The sequence below is a fragment of the Schistocerca serialis genome, chromosome 10, assembly GCF_023864345.2.
Source record: "Schistocerca serialis cubense isolate TAMUIC-IGC-003099 chromosome 10, iqSchSeri2.2, whole genome shotgun sequence".
NCBI classification, from domain to species: domain Eukaryota; kingdom Metazoa; phylum Arthropoda; class Insecta; order Orthoptera; family Acrididae; genus Schistocerca; species Schistocerca serialis.
The window spans coordinates 39,561,567-39,583,950 of NC_064647.1; positions in this window are offsets into that span (position 1 = coordinate 39,561,567).

A 22,384-nucleotide genomic window follows, 5' to 3' on the forward strand; every position below is an offset into this window, starting at 1 on the left:
CACTGTTTAACCGCACACACAGCGAGTAGCTCACGCAAATGATGGGGTTATAAGTGACATCCAATTATTGCCAGGAAGAGCCTGTCATGTTAGCGTGACAGACAGTGAATTGATTTGTGATTATTTAGGAAAATGAATGTTTATTGACAAGTCCCATACAAAAAGCAGGCCTTATTTATCCATGTTAATGGAGGTTGAGCTCTGTGACTGGACTGCATTACTTGAAGAAGTGCTACTACCAAGCACTTTTTGTACAGCTTTATTTAAGCCAAGACACGTCCGGTGATTTCACTCTTCTTCAGTTGGTATCCTCTTTTCCTTGGGTTTTTTCGTGTCTACACGGGGTCGGCAAGCTATACTCTATTTGTCAATGTTACTGACAGAGGGTCAGCAGATGCCCTTCCTCTCTACAATATACGACGGCTATTCGGAAAATAAGGAACGATAGGTCGCGAAATGGAAACCACAGTGAAAATCAAAACTTTTATTTGCAACGGTTAGCTACACCTTCCAGCTACTTCTCTACACAGTCGCCGCTCAGACATCTGTCGTAGCGTTGTACCAACTTTTCAATTCCCTCGTTACGGTAGACAGCCGCCAGTGATTTTCGACAAGCTTCTACTCTGGACCGCAGCTCGTTGTCGGTGTAGAAATATTGTCTTCATAGCCAGGGGTTCATTTGAGCAGAGATGAACCTCAGGGGTAGCCGATTACGGGCTGTATTGTGGGTGATCACACGTTTCCCATCGAAAACGCTGCAGGAGCATCTTCATTGCCCTGCAGACGGCGGCCGAGAATTGTCGAGTAGAACGAACCGAATGCCAGTAGTGTTATGTGGATTGCATAGCTTCAGGCGAAATATTTCGCCAGGCCCTCGTACTTGGCGGGAGACGGTAATTTCTAGCCATCTTTATGTTCTCACTGTGAGCTCAGAACTGGAAAGAGCGAAATGATGCGATCGACGGGCGTACTAGACACAGTGCCTAAAACATCTGTGCAAAGCTTCATCAGATTTTCACTGTATTTTCCATTTCGCGACCGATCGTTCCTTACTTTCCGAATAACCCTCGTACTTTACTGTAAGCACCGTACCTTTTCCTTGGCCTTCTTCCATATCTTCGTGGGATCGACAAGTTACACTGGCTTTATCAATGTTAGTGACAGAAGATGGACGTATGGCATTCCTGACTTCAGAATACCGCATTTACTCTAAACACTGTTTCCTTTTTCTCGTCATAAAATATCGTTTTACTCTACAAACGTAGATACATTCAAACTGTAAACCACTGTCTAATAGCAGACCTTTGTCCCATTCTTGAAGCTTTTAGAACAGCTGTGCGGTCGTATGCTTGAAGACATCTCGATAATGCCAAGTCCACACGGTATATTTTAGCAACTATTATGACGAAAATTCCATGAACAAAATACAGCGAAAAAGCACAGCAGCTAATGAGAAAAATGCAGTTAACATTTAAGATCGACAACATACAATCTGCACATCACTACGACGAAGATTGAACAAGGCAGTGAGGTCCGACAAAGGAATCTTTTGTGATAACTGCTTTCCGAGGCATTTTACCCTTTCCACAGCTTGAAGGTTATAAGTCTCACAGCCGGTTATATACGAGGTGCATTCAAGTTCTAAGGCCTCCGATTTTTTTTTTCTAATTAACTACTCACCCGAAATCGATGAAACTGGCGTTACTTCTCGACGTAATCGCCCTGCAGACGTACACATTTTTCACAACTCTGACGCCATGATTCCATGGCAGCGGCGAAGTCTTCTTTAGGAGTCTGTTTTGACCACTGGAAAATCGCTGAGGCAATAGCAGCACAGCTGGTGAATGTGCGACCACGGAGAGTGTCTTTCATTGTTGGAAAAAGCCGAAAGTCACTAGGAGCCAGGTCAGGTGAGTAGGGAGCATGAGGAATCACTTCAAAGTTGTTATCACGAAGAAACTGTTGCGTAACGTTAGCTCGATGTGCGGGTGCGTTGTCTTGGTGAAACAGAACACGCGCAGCCCTTCCCGGACGTTTTTGTTGCAATGCAGGAAGGAATTTGTTCTTCAAAACATTTTTGTAGGATGCACCTGTTACCGCAGTGCCCTTTGGAACGCAATGGGTAAGGATTACGCCCTCGCTGTCCCAGAACATGTACACCATCATTTTTTCAGCACTGGCGGTTACCTGAAATTTTTTTGGTGGCGGTGAATCTGTGTGCTTCCATTGAGCTAATTGGCGCTTTGTTTCTGGATTGAAAAATGGCATCCACGTCTCATCCATTGTCACAACTGACGAAAAGAAAGTCCAATTCATGCTGTCGTTGCGCGTCAACATTGCTTGGCAACATGCCACACGGGCAGCCATGTGGTCGTCCGTCAGCATTCGTGGCACCCACCTGGATGACACTTTTCGCATTTTCAGGTCGTCATGCAGGGTTGTGTGCACAGAACCCACAGAAATGCCAACTCTGGAGGCGATCTGTTCAACAGTCAGTCGGTGATCCCCCAAAACAATTCTCTCCACTTTCTCGATCATGTCAGACCGGCTTGTGCAGGCCCGAGGTTGTTTCGGTTTGTTGTCACACGATGTTTTGCCTTCATTAAACTGTCGCACCCACGAACGCACTTTCGACACATCCATAACTCCATCACCACATGTCTCCAACTGTCGATGAATTTCAATTGGTTTCACACCACGAAAATTCAGAAAACGAATGATTGCACGCTGTTCGAGTAAGGAACAAGTCGCCATTTTAAGTATTTAAAACAGTTCTCATTCTCGCCGCTGGCGGTAAAATACCATCTGCCGTACGGTGCTGCCATCTCTGGGACGTATTGACAATGAACTCAGCCTCATTTTAAAACAATGCGCATGTTTCTATCTCTTTCCAGTCCGGAGAAAAAAATCGGAGGCCTTAGAACTTGAATGCACCTTGTATATATAAAAAAAAGTATCACTTTTTCGAAGAGATGTAATTATTTCCTATTGCGGCGCTTAAATTTGAAATTTGTCTCGAAAGTGCCTACAACCTTCGTCTGCAATGGTGAACGAGCGTGGCGTCCTGTCACATCCTTATCATCGGCGACGCTCCAGACAGCAGACGCTTCAAACAAATTCGAAAAAAAAAGGTCAGCTTAAAATTCCACATGATGTGTAAAGTGAGTTAACGATGTCACACTGGCACCCAGTTTCACCGCAACATTACCGCTGACGTGACACACCCCATGGGAAAGTAATCACAGCCCCTCTAACCAATATTTCACTCCTAATTACGACAACGCTGTCATGGAAGGCAGAATCGCGACACTCAGCATGAACTCAATAGGGATAGCCTAGGGAAACATTTCAGAGACAATGCCGCTCAGAATAGACGCGAAAAGCCCTTAGAAGGTGGCACAGAGAACGTCAGTGAAACAAATCCTTCATTTGGGGCACATATTCTCACACTTTTCTTGGTCAAAAACGACAGTTTGTTGTGTGATGAGCAATGGCAGAACTGTCTTGACAACCTCCGGCACTGCTCACGATCCCTGGAAGGTTCAAAAGATTCAGCCCTACTCTAAGGACGTCTTGGGGCTGTTACCATATTCTCTGACCCCTTTGGAATATAGTGCGAAAGCAATTTTTGCTCTGTGGTATAATGTGAAACCACTTGCGACTATTTAAAACAATTCAACGAAATCTGAACGTGATCTGAAGCAGTAGAGTGTTTGAATGCTTGATTTGTTTTGTTTTGCTTTAGGGCGCAAAAACAACTAGAATCATACGCTCCCGTGTAAAACCTGTAGAGCACGAAGACGAAGAGAGGAGTTAAAGTCGACTACACGTCAATCCCAATCGACGGAAGAGAAGACAGCTAAAAACAAGGACGTGGAGAAACGCCTATAAAATACACCATACAGAAACTGAAGTCTAGAACTAAAGATTAAACGGCCTTCGCCATATTGCTACGACGGATAAAATGTTATGCGCGGCAGCAAAGGATCTTTATACATTTTCAGCCCTCCTGTTTGGCACCCTACTGTCGCGTGATCACAGGTGAGTGCGACATTGGCATGTGCGTGAATTAAAGGGCAAAGGGCACCTGTAACACCTGTCGCTTCAGAAGCACCTCCGGTGCCACTCAGCCAGCTTTGTTGAGCACGTTACAAACGAGCCTGTCAGTGACTTGGACGCCCATTCAGGTGAGTCGTTCCTCGCTGCAGCTCCAGCACTTGAGGACACTCAACCCCTTCAAATTCCAAGGCATTTGATTTTGTAGACCACAACACAGTCTAAAAAAAGCTTCCACATTATGGCATTAAAGACAAATCTTTGACTTCGATAGAATCATACAGAACAGGAAGCAAAGGATTGTCTTAAGGGGGAAAGGTACAGCACTAAAATCAAACTGGGGAAATATAAAGTACGGAGTCCCACAGGGCTCGATTCTTGGGCCACTAATTTTCCTGATCTACGTTATTGATCTACCAATCACAATTAATAACAGAGCAAAAATAGTAATGTTTGCTGAAGATACTTGTATCTTCGTAAAAGGACCCAACTCCACAATGCAGGATACAGCCATGACAGTCTCTACTCAAGTACACAAATGGTTAACTGCGAATAGCCCACCTTAAATCTTTCAAAAACCAATATGATACAGTTTCTGACAAAAAATAACAAAAATAAATCTCGTGAAATATGTTAACAATCACAAAATTAATGAAACCACACATACAGAATTCCGAGGTACCCAGATAGACAGTCACCTAAGATGGAAAAAACAAATTGATCAGCTGGTCAAGAAACTTAGCTCATCGTGCTTTGCTAACCATCAGTTAGTGGACAGAAAAATAATCTTGTTGTCCTATTTTACTTATTTCCATTCTGTTCTCTCCTATGGCCTAACATTCTGGGGAAATGCTGCAGGTGTTGAAATAGTCTTCAGAATACAAAAACGAGCTGTGAGGCTAATATGTGGGGTCCCTTATGGGGAATCTTGCAGAGGTCTCTTCAAATCTGTCAGAATACTTACCATCACAGGTCAGTATATATACTCACTGATGTTATTTGTAGCCAACAACAGGGAATTGTTTCAGAAAAATTGTGACATCCACAACCATGACACAAGACAGGTGAAAAATTTTCACCAAGTCTCTGCAACTCTCACTAAAGTACATAGGTGAGTTACTGAGTCAGGTATAAAGGTCTTCAATAAGCTCCCTATCAATATAAAAAAGGGAATAAATAATGTACAGTTTTTCGAAAGGAAACTAAAATTATTCCTCATCGAACAAACTTTCTATAAAATGAATGAATGCTTAGAGTTATAAGGTATAAGAAAATCACTACTTAAAGATAGTGTGATGCTGTTACTTGTAGTTTAACTGAAATTCTGTTGATAAAATGTAAATTTATCTGCCATTACGAGAGAATGTGAACCCCTATGTATCCCACTCTCGTGAACATTCACTTAAACCTCTTTTTAAGGAGTGCCATTAATGTTTGTATTCAATCCAAACCATGACCATGAAGAAAATTTACTTGCTTATATATGTCAGCAGCATAAAAATATGCACTATCACTTATCCTACTATTTTAAACTGTCACTTAAACTGTTTTTGGCATAAAGCAGGCTTTAATACTGCAAGCTAGTAATTGTTCTTGTTCAATAAACAAATGTCTGTGCAGTGTGATGTATAAATGTTCATGTACTATTGGAATTGCATCAATTGACTTGTTCTATATTACTTGTACACAGGTTGTATCATAGGTAATCAACAGGACCAAATAAATAAATAAATGAGAAAACACTTGTCGTGTAATTCCTCAATCCTGTCTTCAAAGAGTGCCTTGATCTGTCCTCGACATCTGTAGAAGTGTCCTCCATTTTTATTTTTATTTTTTTTTTTTATTTTTTTTTTTTTGGGTCATGAGTCTTCTGACTTGTTTCATGGTGGCCCGCCACGAATTCCTCTCCTGCGCCAACCTCTTCATCTCAGAGTAGCACTGGCAACCTACGTCCTCAATTATTTGGAGGACGTATTCCAATCTCTGCCTTCCTCTACAGTTTTTTGCCCTCTATAGTTCCCTCTAAGATCATGCAAGTCATTCTCTCATGTCCTAACAGATGTCCTATCATCCTGTCCCTTCTCTTTTCTTCTCCAATTCTGCGCAGAACCACCTCGTTCCTTACCTTATCAGTCCACCTAATTTTAAACATTCATATATAGCACCACTTCTGTAATGCTTCGATTCTCTTCTATTCTGATTTTCCCACAGTCCATGATTCACTGCCATACAATACTGTACTAGAGACGTACGTTCTGAGAAATTTATTCCTCAAATTAAGGCCTATGTTTGATGCTAGTAGACTTCTCTTTGTCAGGAATGTCCTTTTTGCCAGTGCTTGTCTGCTTTTGATGCCCTGCTTATTCCGTCCGTCATTGATTATTTTACGGCCTAGGTAGCAGAATTCCTTAGCTTCATCTACTTCGTGACCATCAATCCTGATGTTAAGTTTCGCGCTGTTCTCATTTCTGCTGCGTCTCATTAATTTCGTCTTTCTTCGATTTAATCTCAGTCCATATTCTGTACTCATTAGACTGTTCATTCCGTTCAGCAGATCATATAATTCTTCTCCACTTTTACTCAGGATATCAATGTCATCAGCGAATAGTATCATTGATACAGTTTCGCATTGAATTTTAATTCCACTCCTGAACCGTTCTTTTATTTCCATCATCGTCCTTCGATGTACAGATTGAGCAGTAGGGGTGAAAGACTACATCTCTGTCTTACACCCTTATTAATGCGAGCGTTTCGTTCTTGGTCGTCTACTCTTATTGTTCTTTCTTGGCTCTTGTAGATATTCTGTATTACCAGTCTCTCCCTGTAGCTTACCCCTATTTATCTCAGAATCTGAAGATCTTGCACCATTTTACACTGTCGAACGCTTTTTCCAGGTCGATTTTTCTGTAATCTGCTTCCATTATCAACCGCAACGTCAGAATTGCCTCTCTCGTGGCTTTACCTTTTCTAAACCCAAACAGATCGTCATCTAGTACATCCTCAATTTTCTTTTCCGTTCTTCTGCATATTATTCTTGTCAGCAACTTAGATGCATGAGCTGTTAAGCTGATTGTGTGATAATTCTCGCACTTGGCAGCTCTTGTAGTATTCGAATTGTGTGTATGATATTTTCCCGAAAGTCAGATGGTATGTCGCCAGACTCATACATTCTACGCACCAACGTGAATAGTCGTTTTGTTGCCACTTCACCAATTGATTTTAGAAATTATGATGGAATGTTATCCATCCCTTCTACCTTATGCGATCTTAAGTCGTCCTCTTTTAAATTCTGGTTCTAATACTGGGTCCCCTATCTCTTCTAAACAGACTCCTGTTTCCTCTTCTGTCACATCATACAAATCTTCCCCTCATAGACGCTTTCAATGTATTCTTTCCTCCTATCCACTCTCTCCTCTGCCTTTAGTAGTGGAATTCCCGTTGCACTCTTAATGTTACCACCGTTGCTTTTAATGTCACCGAAGGTTGTTTTGACTTTGCTGTATACAGAGTCTGTCCTTCCGGCAATCATTTATTTTTCTATTTCTTCACATTTTTCATGTAGCCATCTCATCTTAGCTTCCCTGCATTTCCTATTTATTTCATTCCTTACCGACTTGCATTTCTGTATTCCTGAGTGTCCCGGAACATTTTTGTACTTCCTCCTTTCATCGCTCAAATGAAGTATTGTGTCCTCCATAGCGCAAAAATAATGTGCTTCTTTTTACCTTCAATGTGGCAGTGAGCCCTGGTTGAATGCTTCGCTCCTCTCTCGTTGATTATTTGTGATAAAATGATGACGTAAATCAAAATAGGCACAATTATTCTTTTTGAGTTGTAAATTATTATTTTTACTGCACCACTGTGGTTTATCATATTTGTAAAATTCCATTATTGCACCGGCAATACTAGCGTCTTTATTGCATCTTTGGTATTCTACCCCAAGCGTTCATTTTATCAGAGTTTTCGGGTGCACTGCCACGTCATCCGCTATCGGTCCCGTCGCTGCTACTCACCCACCCACACTGACCATGGGCATCCCTCAGTTATAACATAAATTTGTTTTTAAACATTTGTTCATAGACCCATCTCACATTTCCTAACATGCCTGCGACGGCATGTGATTGTGTGACTCTTAGTTTGTTCACAACAGCTCTCACTGTATTGCAGGAATGGGTGAGGGTGGGGGTGGGGGGGGGGTGAGGGTGGAGTGGAGTAAACGCTCCAGTCAATCAGTTACCTTAGCATATACTTAACGAGTTCCGTATACATTTGTCAGTATCGACGTGCATGTACGGCAAAAATAAAGGAAACATTAAAGTTTGGAACGTTTTAAATATTGTGGCATTCAGTTAAGAAGGAGTTATCTAATGTAAGACGGTGCAGGACAGACTGATGACACTTTCACGATCTTCTTGGTGGCTCTGAGTCTTCGTAAATATGAATATTAATCTGACTGCTTAACTGAAGTTACATTATATAGGACAGTGGATAAGGAAAACGACTTTATAGGCGACAACGCGATTAATAGTGTTCAATACTGCAGTGCTACTGATAGTGGTGGAAACAATACTCCTCAAAGAGAAATTAACAGTTCTGCTGAATACCCAGGAAAAGAAGCCATTACTGTTAGTATATTAACAGAGTTTTCGGAAGAACGTCTTGAACGTGTTTGTGATGATTTTACACCTCGACGTGACGTTGTGACCTACAGCTCGTTATTGAACAGGCATCCATCTATTAAAAGCGCGTGGAACATCAAAATATCATTTGATTATATGGAGCAAAAGGACATAATACAGATAGTTATCGAGAAAACAACGTAATCAAAGAAATAGATATAAAGCAACACAGTCTATCCCAATTTGACACAGCAAGGAACAAAGGATAAACTACACTCCTGTAAATGGAAAAAAGAACACATTGACACCGGTGTGTCAGACCCACCATACTTGCTCCGGACACTGCGAGAGGGCTGTACAAGCAATGATCACACGCACGGCACAGCGGACACACCAGGAACCGCGGTGTTGGCCGTCGAATGGCGCTAGCTGCGCAGCATTTGTGCACCGCCGCCGTCAGTGTCAGCCAGTTTGCCGTGGCATACGGAGCTCCATCGCAGTCTTTAACACTGGTAGCATGCCGCGACAGCGTGGACATGAACCGTATGTGCAGTTGACGGACTTTGAGCGAGGGCGTATAGTGGGCATGCGGGAGGCCGGGTGGACGTACCACCGAATTGCTCAACACGTGGGGCGTGAGGTCTCCACAGTACATCGATGTTGTTGCCAGTGGTCGGCGGAAGGTGCACGTGCCCGTCGACCTGGTACCGGACCGCAGCGACGCACGGATGCACGCCAAGACCGTAGGATCCTACGCAGTGCCGTAGGGGACCGCACCGCCACTTCCCAGCAAATTAGGGACACTGTTGCTCCTCGGGTATCGGCGAGGACCATTCGCAACCGTCTCCATGAAGCTGGGCTACGGTCCCGCACACCGTTAGGCCGTCTTCCGCTCACGCCCCAACATCGTGCAGCCCGCCTCCAGTGGTGTCGCGACAGGCGTGGATGGAGGGACGAATGGAGACGTGTCGTCTTCAGCGATGAGAGTCGCTTCTGCCTTGGTGCCAATGATGGTCGTATGCGTGTTTGGCGCCGTGCAGGTGAGCGCCACAATCAGGACTGCATACGACCGAGGCACACAAGGCCAACACCCGGCATCATGGTGTGGGGAGCGATCTCCTACGCTGGCCGTACACCACTGGTGATCGTCGAGGGGACACTGAATAGTGCACGGTACATCCAAACCGTCATCGAACCCATCGTTCTACCATTCCTAGACCGGCAAGGGAACTTGCTGTTCCAACAGGACAATGCACGTCCGCATGTATCCCGTGCCACCCAACGTGCTCTAGAAGGTGTAAGTCAACTACCCTGGCCAGCAAGATCTCCGGATCTGTCCCCCATTGAGCATGTTTGGGACTGGATGAAGCGTCGTCTCACGCGGTCTGCACGTCCAGCACGAACGCTGGTCCAACTGAGGCGCCAGGTGGAAATGGCATGGCAAGCCGTTCCACAGGACTACATCCAGCATCTCTACGATGGTCTCCATGGGAGAATAGCAGCCTGCATTGCTGCGAAAGGTGGATATACACTGTACTAGTGCCGACATTGTGCATGCTCTGTTGCCTGTGTCTATGTGCCTGTGGTTCTGTCAGTGTGATCATGTGATGTATCTGACCCCAGGAATGTGTCAATAAAGTTTCCCCTTCCTGGGACAATGAATTCACGGTGTTCTTATTTCAATTTCCAGGAGTGTATGTGTTCTAAAATATCCGGACACCCCCGAAAAACATACATTTTTCATATTAGTTGCATTGTACTGCCACCTACTGCCAGGTACTCTATATAACTGCCCTCAATAGTCATTAGACATCGTCAGAGAGCAGAATAGGGCGCTCCGAGGAACTCATGGACTTCGAACGTGGTCAAGTGATTGGGTGTCACTTGTGTCATACGTCTTCACGCGAGATTTCCACACTCCTAAACATTCCTATGTCCACTGTTTCCGATGTGATAGGTAAGTGAAAACGTGAAGGGGCACGTGCAGCACAAAAGCGTACAGGCGGACCTCGTCTGTTGACTGACAGAGACCGCCGACAGTTGAAGAGGATCGTAATGTGTAATAGGCAGACATCTATCCAGACCATCACAGAGGAATTCCAGACTGCATCAGGATCCACTGCAAGTACTGTGACAGTTAGGTAGGAGATGAGAAACTTGGATTTCATGGTCGAGCGGCTGCTCATAAGCCACACATCACGCCGGTAAATGCCAAACGAGGCCTCGCTTCGTGTAAGGAGCGTAAACATTGGACGTTTTAACAGTGGAAAAATGTTGTTTGGAGTGACGAATCACGGTACACAGCGTGGTGATCCGATGGCAGGGTGTGGGTATGGCGAATGCCCGGTGAACGTCATTTGCCAGCGTGTGTAGTACCATCAGTAAAACTCTGAGGCGGTAGTGTTATGGTGTGGTCATCTTTTTCATGGTGGTGGCTTGCACCCCTTGTTGTTTTGCGTGACACTATCACAGCAGAGGCCTACATTAAGGTTTTAAACGCCTTCTTGCTTCCCACTGAATTAGAGGATGGCGATTGAAGCTTTCAACACGACTGAGGCTCTGTTCGTAATGCACGTCCTGAAATGGACTGGCCTGCACAGAGTCCTGACCTGAATCCTTGGAGCGGTCACAAGGATTTATTTGTTGTTGTTTTTGGCGGAGTGATCGTGCATTCAATATCTGTATATTGAACGCACGATGACTTCGCCGAAAACCACAACAAAATACGTACAGTGTTTTGATGCATATTTCTTTCGGCAATGGGGAATATATGCACGAAGGATAAAACACCCTATAAAGACTTTCTGCAGTGACTTCTACACTAAGTTAGGAAATAAATTTTCGTAATCAGTTGTCTGCTCCGGTGTTATGATTCTGCATTCTGTTGAGGTATCTCATATACATTTTAAGAGTCCGATGGATGGCGAACTAAGGGTAACACAATCGATAACTTTTACCATCCTACCACTGTGGTACGTAAAGTTCTAAATGCATTTGGAACACCGAATTTCTGCTCGAGCGGAGGGAGTTGGAGTTGATTGCAACAAAACACGCACATTTCACGTGATCCTCAGAGGAGCGTATTACTCTTGTGGACAATTTGTTTCCTTATTATGAATGGAAAAAGCACGACACTGGTCTAATGTTCTACAGCACTTTTGCGCAACTTTTAAGCGACCCTCACACTCTCATTCAATACTTACTGCGAAATACTGAGTCCTGAGCAATAATATCAATCACCTGACGGCAGTATTGACGGTTTGCGCTAAATACTGTGCGTGTGTGGTGTGGTATTCAGTCCGAATACTGGTTTCATGCAGCTCCCCATGCCACTCTATCCTAAGCGAACCTCTTCATGTCCAAATAACTCCTGCATCCATCTGAATCTGCTTACTATATTCATTTCGTGGTCCCCCTATACGATTTTGACCTCCTCTCACCCCTCCCCCCCCCCTCTCACCCACATACACACAAATCCCTACAATATTAGACTGGTGATCACTTAATGTCTCAAAATGTGTCCCACCAACCGATCCATTCTTTTGGTCAAGTTGGATCACAAATTTCTTGTCTCCCCAGTTATATTCAGTACCAACTTATTATTTACGTGGTCATCCCATCTAATCTTCAACATTCTTCTGTAGCAACACATTTCAAAAGCTTCTATTCTCTCTTTGACTAAACCCTTTATCGTCCACGTTTCACTTTCATACATAGCAATACTCCATACAAATACCTTTAGAAAAGACTTCCTAACACTCAAATCTATATTTTATGTTAACAGATTTCTCTTTTTTCAGAAATGCTTTTCTTGCCATCGACAGTCTACGTTTTATATCCTCTCTACTTCGACCATCATCAGTTATTTTGATGCCCAAATAGCAAAACTCACCTAGTACTTTAATATCTCGTTTTTTACTCAGATTCCCTTAGGATCCCCTACTTTAATTCCATTAAATTCTATTATCCTTGTTTTGCTTATGTTGATGTTCGTCTTATACAGGGTTTTACAAAACGGTACGGCCAAACTTTCAGGAAACATTCCTCACACACAAAGAAAGAAAATATGTTATGTGGACATGTGTCCCGAAACGCTTACTTTCCATGTTAGTGCTCATTTTATTACTTCTCTTCAAATCACATTAAGCATGGAATGGAAACACACAGCAACAGAACGTACCAGCGTGACTTCAAACACTTTGTTATAGGAAATGTTCAAAATGTCCTCCCGTAGCGAAGATACATGCATCCACCCTCCGTCACATGGAATCCCTGATGCGCTGATGCAGCTCTGGAGAATGGCGTATTGTATCACAGCCGTCCACAATACGAGCACGAAGAGTCTCTACATTTGGTACCGGGGCTGCGTAGACAAGAGCTTTCAAATGCCACCATAAATAAAAGTCAAGACGGCTGAGGTTAGGAGAGCGTGGAGGACATGGAATTGGTCCGCCTTTACCTATCCATCGGTCACCGTATCTGTTGTTGAGAAGCGTACGAACACTTCGACTGAAATGTGCAGGAGCTCCATCGTGCATGAACCACATGTTGTGTAGTACTTGTAAAGGCACATGTTCTAGCAGCAGAGGTAGAGTGTCCCGTATGAAATCATGATAACGTGCTCCATTGAGCGTAGGTGGAAGAACATGGGACCCAATCAAGACATCACCAACGATGCCAGCCCAAACGTTCACAGAAAATCTGTGTTGATGACGTGATTGCACAATTGCGTGCGGATTCTCGTCAACCCACACATGTTGATTGTGAATCGAGGAAGTACAGTACATACTGACGAAACTAAAATGAGCTCTAACATGGAAATTAAGCGTTTCCGCACACATGTCCACATAACATCTTTTCTTTATTTGTGTGTGAGGAATGTTTCCTGAAAGTTTGACCGTACCTTTTTGTAACACCGTGTATTTTCCTTTCAAGACACTGCACACACGGTTCAGCTGCTCTTTCAAGTCTTTTGCTGTGTCTGCCAGAATTACAATGTCATCGGCAAATCTTTAGCTCTTTATTCCTTCTTCCTGAACTTAAATTCCTACTAAGTATTTTTCTTTGGTTTCTTTTACTGCTTCTTCAGTGCACAGGATGAATAACATCGGGGATAGGCTACAACACATTCTCTGTCACGCATCAAGTACTGCTTTCGTTTCATACCCCTCGTGTAAGAGGATTATTGGGTAATACATGGCAGTTCCTGCCGAGACTTTTTAATTTTAGGACATGTAAAGAACTCGTATAGCGACGCCATCATTGGTTTCTGTTGATTTTCTTTCTGTAGTCGCAATACATGCGAGTTCGACGTCGTAAGTGTTGTGTCCTGCCGGCCGCTGTGGTCTAGCGGTTCTAGGCGCTTCAGTCCGGAAACCCGTTGCTGCTACGGTCGGAGCTTCGAATCCTGCCTCGGACATGGATGCATGTGATGTCCTTAGGTTAGTAAGGTTTAACTAGTGAGTCTAGGGGACTGATGAGCTCACATATTAAGTCCCATAGTGCTGAGAGCCATTTGGATTTAAGTTTTTATTTGCCTGACCTTGCACCATGTGACTTTTATGTTTTCCGCAAGGTAAAATCTTCATTAAAAGGAACAAGAATTCAATCCACTGAAAGAAGAAGCAACGCGCGCCATCACGGAGGAAGCCTCGCAGCACTGTTTCCATCAATGGAAAATTCGCCTGGAACGTCGCAGGGATGGAAGATGTGTGTTTATTGAGAGTGAAAAATAACTAAACATGTATCATTTTGCCGGTCGGTGTGGCCGAGCGGTTCTAGGCGCTTTGGTCTGGAACCGCGCGACCGTTACCGTCGCAGGTTCGAATCCTGCCTCGGACATGGATGTGTGTGATGTCCTTAGGTTAGTTAGGTTTAAGTGGTTTTAAGTTCTAGGACACTGATGACCCATAGTGCTCAGAGCCATCTGAACTATCTGTATCATTTGGAAATAAAATGTGTTACACTATAGGCCCGTTATTTTATAGTCACACCTCGTATTTGTCTTTTGATCTCTACAGTGTAGAAGTATAATACAACTGGAAGATGACAGACTTCACCAGTGATTACCAGGTAAACGTACGCCGGTTCATTACCGGCGTAATCCTTGAGAAATTAGAAATGTTATGACGGCGTTAGTGTTCACATGTAATGGAGAGCGTAAATATATGAAACGTACAAAAAAAATGAGGGTACAGTATTAGAAAGTAAATTATTTGCGGAGCGGCGGCGGTGGAATATCACGCGCAAAAAGGGAATGAGTCACGAATTCTTTGACGAGCAGTAACAGTGATTCGGAGCCAGCCTGTCCACCGGAGAGTAATGGCGCTGTGCAACAGTATTCAGTGACAGGCGCCAGACAAAAGCAAAGGTGTGGGAGACGGGCGGGGGTGGGCTTTTTGGGACGCGTTGCGTGAAACGCGAGGGTCAAAGGAGCGGCACTCGGCGCGCCACGTAACAGGAGAAGAGAGGGGGGGCGCGCATCACCTCTCTCCAGCCGTGTGCCGGCAGCCAGTGACGTCCGAGTAGCGAGCTCTCGCCCACTCGTCTGCAATACATCGCCGGAGAAAGTGCAGGGACCCGTTGCGGGATACTGCTGCTACTCCAGCGACTAGCATTACATTCTCAGAGTCTGCTATATACAGGGTGAATCACCTAACATTACCGCTGGGTATATTTCGTAAACCACATCAAATACTGACGAATCGATTCCGCAGACCGAACGTGAGGAGAGGGGCTAATGTAATTGTTTAATACAAATCATAAAAAAATGCACGGCTGTATGTTTTTTTAACACAAATCTACGATTTTTTAAATGGAACCCCGTTAGTCCTGTTAGCGCATCTGAACATATAAACAAATACGTAATCAGTGCCGTTTGTTGCATTGTAAAATGTTAATTACATCCTGAGATATTGTAACCTAAAGTTGACGCTTGAGCACCACTCCTCCGCTGTTCGATCGTGTGTATCGGAGAGCACCAAATTACGTAGGGATCCAAAGGGAACGGTGATGCACCTTAGGTACAGAAGAGACTGGAACAGCAATTTACGTCCACATGCTAACACCTTTTTATTGGTCTTTTTCACTGACGCACATGTAAATTACCATGAGTGGTGAGGCACACGTACACACGTGGTTTCCGTTTTCAATTACGGAGTGGAATAGAGTGTGCCCCGTCATGTCAGGCCAATAGATGTTCAATGTGGTGGCCATCATTTGCTGCACACAATTGCAATCTCTGGCGTAATGAATGTCGTACACGCTGCAGTACATCTGGTGTAATGTCGCCGCAGGCGGCCACAATACGTTGTTTCATATCCTCTGGGGTTGTAGGCACATCACGGTACACATTCTCCTTTAACGTACCCCACAGAAAGAAGTCCAGAGGTGTAAGATCAGCAGAACGGGATGGCCAATTTATGCGTCCTCCACGTCCTATGAAACGCCCGTCGAACATTCTGTCAAGGGTCAGCCTAGTGTTAATTGCGGAATGTGCAGGTGCAGCATAATGCTGATACCACAGACGTCGACGCGTTTCCAGTGGGACATTTTCGAGCAACGTTGGCAGATCATTCTGTAGAAACGTGATGTATGTTGGAGCTGTCGGAGGTTTCAAGCGTCAACTTTAGGTTACAATATCTCCGGATGTAATTAACATTTTACAATGCAACAAACGGCACTGATTACGTATTTGTTTGTATGTTCAGATGTGCTAACAAAACTAACGTGGTTCCAATTAAAGAAACGTAAGTTTGTCTTAAGAAACACACTTCCGTGCATTTGTGTATGGTTTGTATTAAACAATTACACTAGCCCCTCTCCTCACGTCCGATCTGTGGAATCGGTTCGTCAGTATTTGATGTGGTTTACGAAATATATCCAGCGTTACCGTTAGATGACTCACCCTATATATATATATATATATATATATATATATATATATATATATATATATATATATATAGGGGTATTACAAATGATTGAAGCGATTTTATAAATTCACTGTAGCTCCATTCATTGACATATGGTCACGACACACTACAGATACGTAGAAAAACTCATAAAGTTTTGTTCGGTTGAAGCCGCACTTCAGGTTTCTGCCGCCAGAGCGCTCGAGAGCGCAGTGAGACAAAATGGCGACAGGAGCCGAGAAAGCGTATGTCATGCTTGAAATGCACTCACATCAGTCAGTCATAACAGTGCAACGACACTTCAGGACGAAGTTCAACAAAGATCCACCAACTGCTAACTCCATTCGGCGATGGTATGCGCAGTTTAAAGCTTCTGGATGCCTCTGTAAGGGGACATCAACGGGTCGGCCTGCAGTGAGCGAAGAAACGGTTGAACGCGTGCTGGCAAGTTTCACGCGTAGCCCGCGGAAGTCGACGAATAAAGCAAGCAGGGAGCTAAACGTACCACAGCCGACGGTTTGGAAAATCTTACGGAAAAGGCTAAAGCAGAAGCCTTACAGTTTACAATTGCTACAAGCCCTGACACCCGATGACAAAGTCAAACGCTTTGAATTTTCGGCGCGGTTGCAACAGCTCATGGAAGAGGATGCGTTCAGTGCGAAACTTGTTTTCAGTGATGAAGCAACATTTTTTCTTAATGGTGAAGTGAACAGACACAATGTGCGAATCTGGGCGGTAGAGAATCCTCACGCATTCGTGCAGCAAATTCGCAATTCACCAAAAGTTAACGTGTTTTGCGCAATCTCACGGTTTAAGGTTCACGGCCACTTTTTCTTCTGCGACAAAAATGTTACAGGACACGTGTATCTGGACATGCTGGAAAATTGGCTCATGCCACAACTGGAGACCGACAGCGCCGACTTCATCTTTCAACAGGATGGTGCTCCACCGCACTTCCATCATGATGTTCGGCATTTCTTAAACAGGAGATTGGAAAACCGATGGATCGGTCGTGGTGGAGATCATGATCAGCAATTCATGCCATGGCCTCCACGCTCTCCCGACTTAACCCTATGCGATTTCTTCCTGTGGGGTTATGTGAAAGATTCAGTGTTTAAACCTCCTCTACCAAGAAACGTGCCAGAACTGCGAGCTCGCATCAACGATGCTTTCGAACTCATTGATGGGGACATGCTGCGCCGAGTGTGAGAGGAACTTGATTATCAGCTTGATGTCTGCCGAATCGCTAAAGGGGCACATATCGAACATTTGTGAATGCCTAAAAAAACTGAGTTTTTGTATGTGTGCAAAGCATTGTGAAAAATAATAAAGTTATTGTAGAGCTGTGAAATCGCTTCAATCATTTGTAATAACCCTGTATATATATATATATATATATATATATATATATATATATATATATATATATATATATATATATATATCTTAGAACCAAAAAAATACATAAGTTCAAAAAATGTCCGACGGATGGCGCTTCATCTGATCAGAATAGCAATAATTAGCATAACAAAGTAAGACAAAGCAAAGATGATGTTCTTTGCAGGAAATGCTCAATATGTCCGCCATCATTCCTCTGTTTTTACCTCCTTGTTTTACGATATTTTAAACCGGCATCCCGACCATGTACGAGTATTAACGGCTGGCTCTAAACAGGGGGACTCTGTTGGTTGTGCTGTTGTTTTCCCTGATCGAGTCGTCAAGTTACGGCTTCTTGTGGCGTTTACCATCTTTGATGCCGAATTGTTTGCGATCTTGCGGGCATTGGAGCTGATGAGATGTGTTCCCAGTCTTAAGTTTCTCATCTGTTCTGACTCCCTGAGTGCCCTTCAGACCATGCAACACTTGTACCCAGCGGATACGGTCGTCCAAAACATCCATGATACCCTATTCCACCTGCAATGGCAGGGGAAGGAGGTTTCTTTCTGCTGGGTTCTGGGACACGCGGGTATTAGGAGAAACGAACTGGCGGATGTGGCTGCCAAAGATGCATGTTCCCTCCCTCACACTGTTGAATGTGCCGTCCCCCTCCATGCTGTTACCTCCCTTTTGCGTTTTCGTGTTATGCGTCAATGTGAAGAGGAGTGGCTGGCAGTCGATGAAAATAAGCTGCGTCTGGTCAAGGCCACCACGCGGCCATGGCGTACGTCCTACCAGTCACGCAGGCGGGATGAGGTTCTCCTCACTCGCCTCCACATCGGGCACAGTCCCTTAACGCATGGTTTTTTACTCCGGCGGGAGGAGCCCCCAATCTGCAGTGGTTGTGGCGTCCAGATTACTGTCCGCCACATTTTACTTGACTGTCCTTTATTCTCTGACCAGAGGGCGGTGGTTTCCTTGCCACCGGATTTGCCCTCTATTTTGCAAGACGACGCAACGACTGTGGTTAAGGTCTTACGGTTTTGTGTCCTATCCAGTTTGTTGCCTCGGATTTTAGGGAGGCGATTTTAATGTGCTGCTGGGTGACTGGCTCACCCAGGTTTTAGGTAAGAGGTCAGCCAGTCACGATTACCTACTTGTTTCACTTCGATTACTGTTCTCGTTTCCTTGTGTTTCCTTTCCTTCTCCTCTTGTTTTGCCTCTGTATGTGAAGATTTGGAACTGCGTCAGGTCTGTGTCTTTTAGCCGTTCTCCTTGTTCGCTGTCGGTCTTCGTCCCTTCACCGCATGTGTTCTTGTTTCTACGTGTTTGGGAGCTGATGACCACGCTGTTTAGCGCCCGAAAACCTCAACCCCCCCCCCCCCCCCCACACACACACACACTCACACACTCAACAATAGCTGTAGTCGAGGAATAATGTTGTGAACAGCACTGTAAAGCATGTCCGGAGTTATGGTGAGGCATTGGCGTCGGATGATGTCTTTCAGCATCCCTAGAGATGTCGGTCGATCACGATACACTTGCGGCTTCAGGTAACCCCAAAGCCAATAATCACTGAGGTCTTGGGATCTGGGAGGCCAAGCATGACGAAAGTGGCGGCTGAGCACACAATCATCGCCAAACGACGCGCGCAAGAGATCTTTCACGCGTCTAGCAATATGGGGTGGTCCTCATAAAACCCCCATGTCATTCCAAGCATGTGTGTCAAATTTTACCTCTCTGTCTACATTATTCCGTGGTTTATTAAGTTTTCAAATTTATACTGATTTTTTGATCACCTGGTATATATATACGAGGCGTGATTGGAATGTTTTAAGAATTGGCTTGTAATTGTACAATGGTGGTATTTACATCATACTGTGATACATCTCCTTCAAAATAGTCTCCTTCTGACTGAACGCTTCGAGTCCAGCGGTGTTTCCACTTTTGGAAACATTCCTGGAAACTTTTTTCCTGAAGTGTGTTAAGGACGCTCTCCGTATTTGCCTGGACGTCTTCAATCGAGTCAAATCGCTTCCCTTACTGTGAAAATCATTGTCTTCAATTCGGCCGACTTCCCCATGCTTTTTTCGGTCGTGGTAAATCTAGAGTCTTCCACTGCGAAGACTGCACTTTGTTTTCAGTATCATATCCATATACCCACTATTCGTCACCTGTAATTACAATGTTTAACAAATCTGGGTAATTTTTAGTCCGATTAATCAATTCTTGACACAGCTCAGGTCGGTATTGTCTCTGGTCACTTGACAACACTTTTGTAATGATTTGTATGGACACTCGACGCTTGTTGAGATCTTCAGTTAAAGTTACCTGAACTGTAAGAAAAGGTAAATTACGTTCATCCGCCATATGCTTATTATAAGTGTACGATCAGAGACCACTAAGTTGCTAACTTCCACAACATCTTCATTCGTCTTTGAGGAGGAAAGACGGCCGGACCGTGGTTCATCTTCAAATGATTCTCGGCCATTTTTAAATCTGTTAAACCATACAAAAGAATTTTATTGGCTCTTACAATTATCTCCAAAACCTGTGTTTAAGAGTTCGTAAGTCTCAGAAGCTGATTTCTTGGTTTTAAAACAAAATTTCACACAAACTTGTTGCTCCGTTTTCACGTCCATTTTCACGCAGACAGAATCCGGCAACAAGTCCTAACAGAACCGCACTCAGCCAGCTGTCACAACAAACTGAATAAAGGAAACGAAGTTTCCTGTCAGAGGGCCTTGAAAGACAAGGCAATGACTCATCCCCCACCCTCTGTGTACCTGCTGGCCAAACCAGTAAGCAGCAGCGGAACCATTCTTAAAACTATCCAAACACACCTCGTACAACAACAACAACAACAACAAAATTGTATCACATCGGTTCCCAGAAATCCTGAAGATAGACGTTGGCTGTGGATATTGAATCACAGACAGTCCCTTTGAATGTTCAGAGATGTCACAAAACCCGCCCAAAGATGTAAACAACCATGCATGAGCAGCGCCTATCAGACGGAGGGGGTCCGACAGCCAATCAGTTCCAGTCATCCACCAGGAAGGAGGTACACGGCTCGTGTTGTCTGTAGTTCAACAATGCCTAGACGGTCAACACTGCGGTTCGATCGCGTCCGCTTTGTTACTTTGTGCCAAAAAGGGCTGTCAACCAGGGAAGTGTCCAGGCGTCTTGGACTCAACCAAAGCGATGTTGTCCGGACATGGAGGAGATACAGAGAGACTGTCGATGACATGCTTCGTTCAGGTCGCCCAAGGGCCACCCCTGGAGTGGATGACCGCTACCTTAGGATTATGGCTCGGAGGAACTCTGACAGCAACACCACCATGTTGAATAATGCTTTTCGTGCCGCCACAGGACGTCGTGTTACGACTCAAACTGTCCGCAATAGGCTGCATGACGCGCAACTTCACTCCTGAAGTCCATGGCGAGGTCCATGGCGAGGTCCCTCTGTGCAACCACGACACCATTCAGTGCGGTGCAGATGGGCCCAACAACATGCCGAATGGACCGCACAGGACTGGCATCACGTTCTCTTCACCGATGAGTGTCGCATATGCCTTCAACCAGACAATCGTCGGAGAAGTGTTTGGAGGCAATCCGGTCAGACTGAACGCCTTAGACACACTGTCCAGCGAGTGCAGCAAGGTGTAGGTTCCCTGCTGTTTCGGGGTGGCATTGTGTGGGGCCTTATATTGTTAGACAACGTAGTTGTACGGAGATAAACAGCGATTAATTTACTTATAATCATTTATTCAAAATGAGAGTCACAATCGCATTATTTATTTTGACGCCAACCGTGCACAGGCAGGTTGACGACTCCAGCTAGCGACCAAATGGCGTAAATTGCCCTGAAGATGACCCCATCGTGGGTTGAAACCGGTTGACGACAAAATAAATAATGGTATTGTGACTTATTTTGTATAATTGATTATATGGGGCAGATGTACCCGGCTGGTGGTCATGGAAGTCGCCGTGACGGCGGCACGATACGTGAATGCCATCCTCCGAAGGACAGTGCCACCATGTCGGCGGCGTATTGGCGAGTCATTCGTCTTCATCGGCGACAATCCGCGCCCCCATCGTGCACATCTCGTGGATGACTTCCTTCAGGATAACGACATCGCTCGACTAGAGTGGCCAGCATGTTCTCCAGACACGAACCCTATCGACATGCTTGGGGCAGGTTGAAAAGGGCTGTTTATGGACGCCGTGACCCACAATCCACTCTGAAGGATCCACACTGAATCGCGGTTGAGGAGTGGGACAATTTGAACCAACAGTGCCTTGATGAACTTCTGGACAGTATGCCACGACGAATTCAGGCATGCAACAATGCAAGAGAACTTGTTACAGGGTAACAGAGGTAATCTGGACCATTACCTCTCGCTGTATGGTGGGAAA